Genomic DNA, 2,777 nt, shown 5'->3' on the forward strand with positions numbered 1-2,777 from the left:
ACCCTTTTAGTCTAAGAATTTCTTGAGACCGAATTATTGCAGGAAAAGCTCCAAGCCTTGGATGTGTATGCCCAGGCTGATGTGGAAGCCGCTGCATGGTGTGATCTGACCAGTAGCCGAGGGTTGACCGACGAAGAGATCGAAGAAGCAATTACGCAATTTTGTCAGAAGTCAGAACTAGCAAGATCCGTAGGGGCCGTGCTACCGGCCAGTATGGAGGAAAAATCAGATGCTGAACAAGAGCAAGAGGAGGATTCAAAGAAGAACCCTCTACCCACAGACACACTACCCCCGCAAGTGGAGTTGAAAAAGTTGCCAGCGAACCTTAAGTATGCCTACCTTGGGGAGGAAGACTCGTTCCCTGTAATCATCAATAGCGGGCTGACTGAAGAGCAAGAGGCAAGACTCGCTAACTGTGCTGAGCAAAAACAAGAAGGCTATTGGATGGAGCCTTACGGACCTGGTAGGTATAAGCCCGGACGTCTGCATGCACCACATTAGGCTGGAGGATGGAGCCAAGGCGCATAGAGATTCTCAAAGAAAGGTGAACCCAAACATGCGGGAAGAGATACTGAAGGAGATCTTGAAGTTACTCTCACTGGGCATTATATACTCGGTACCAGATAGTGAATGGGTCAGCCCAATCCATATGGTCCCCAAGAAATCAGGGATCCAGGTGGTTAAGAATGAGAGGAATGAGCTAGTGCCCACCAGACTAGTTATTGGGTGGCGAATGTGTATAGATTACCGAAAGCTGAACACTTGCAACCAGGAAGGACCATTTTGCCCTGCCATTCATCGATCAAATGCTGGAGCGACTGGCTGGGAGGAAGTACTTCTGCCTTTTGGATGGGTACAGTGGCTACTTTCAAATTTATGTGAACCCGGAGGACCAGGATAAGACCACGTTCACCTGTCCGTTAGGAACCTATGCGTATAGGCGTATGCCATTTGGCCTATGCAACGCCCCCGGTACTTTCCAACGGTGCATGATGAGCATATATTCAGATTTGATTGAAGATTGTATAGAGATCTTTATGGATGATTTCACCGTCTATGGAGACTCTTTCGACTCGTGCTTGCAACATTTGGATGTGGTACTAGAAAGGTGCCAAACAAAGAGTCTGGTTTTAAATTTTGAGAAATGTCACTTTATGGTTACAGAAGGAATTGTCTTAGGACACGTGGTGTCAGAAAAGGGGATCCAGGTGGATCAAGCTAAAGTGGATGTCATATCCAAACTACCCTTCCCTACTGATCAGAAAGGAATAAGAGGTTTTCTTGGCCATGCTGGATTTTATCGGAGATTTATCAAGGATTTCGCCATGATTGCCCAACCCCTTACCAGACTTCTCCAGAACGAGGTGGAGTTCGTTTTCGACGAGCATTGCAAGGCTGCTTTCAACCTCCTTAAGGAAAAATTGATTTCTGCACCGATTATTCAGGCTCCTAACTGGGATCACCCCTTCGAGGAGACGTGCGATGCTAGTGACTATGCAGTGGGGGCCGTACTGGGTCAGAAGATCGATGGGAAAAGGTACATGACATTCTATGCATCTAAGACCATGAATCAAGCCCAACGGAATTATGACACCACCGAGAAGGAGATGTTGGCGGTTGTCTATTCATTCGAAAAGTTCAGGCAGTACCTACTGGGATCCAGAGTCATCGTCTATACTGATCATGCGGCGATTAAGTATCTCATTGCGAAAAAGGAGTCAAAACCCCGACTGATCAGATGGGTGCTGCTTTTACAAGAATTCGATTGGGAGGTAGAAGACAAAAAGGGGGTTGAAAACAAAGTGGCGGACCACTTGAGCAGAATAATACAAGAAGGGAACAGTGAGGATGTGAGAGATCGATTCCCGGAAGAACATTTGTGTGAAGTGATTTTCTCCGCAAGGAAGATCGATTGGGAAGAAGTGATGAGACTTACTGGTCAGGACGTAACAACCAAGGGCAATGAGAAAGTAGGACAGGAACCCTGGTATGCGGACTTGGCCAACTACCTAGTAACGGGAGAGCTACCGATGGTGCCAAACGTGACAAAGGCTCAGAGGATGAAGATCAAGAGCGAAGCAAACTATTATTTCTAGGACGACCCATACTTATGGAAGGCAGGAACCGACCAGGTCATTAGGAGATGTGTTCTTGACTGGGAGCAACGGGATGTACTAACACACTGCCACTCCTTGGCATGTGGAGGACATTTCGGGCCAAGGAAGACTGCCAGGAAGGTGCTAAATAGCGGATTTTACTAGCCAACCCTGAATAGAGATGCATACGAGTTCTGCAAGGGCTGTGACCGTTGCCAATTGACCGGTGGGATCTCCGCTAGGGACGAAATGCCGCAAGTTCCAGTAATTGTTTGTGAGGTGTTCGACATCTGGGGTATGGACTTCATGGGTCCTTTTCCCTCATCTTATGGGAACTCCTACCTCCTGGTGGCAGTTGACTACGTATCAAAGTGGATAGAAGCCAAAGCCACAAGCACTTGTGAATCTAAAGAAGTCACCAAGTTCCTCAAGAGTCATATATTCAGCCGATTTGGGGTACCAAGGGAAATCATCTCCGATCAAGGGACTCACTTCTGCAACCGAACGGTCGAAGCATTGATAAAGAGCATTTTAGAGAAGACAGTCAACCCCTCCAGAAAAGATTGGAGCACAAGGTTGGAGGATGCTCGGTTGGCATATCGCACAGCCTACAAAACTCCTATTGGGATGTCCCCCTATCGCATCGTCTTTGGAAAGATGTGTCACTTGCCAGTAGGAATT

The sequence above is a fragment of the Salvia hispanica genome, chromosome 2, assembly GCF_023119035.1.
Source record: "Salvia hispanica cultivar TCC Black 2014 chromosome 2, UniMelb_Shisp_WGS_1.0, whole genome shotgun sequence".
Taxonomy (NCBI): domain Eukaryota; kingdom Viridiplantae; phylum Streptophyta; class Magnoliopsida; order Lamiales; family Lamiaceae; genus Salvia; species Salvia hispanica.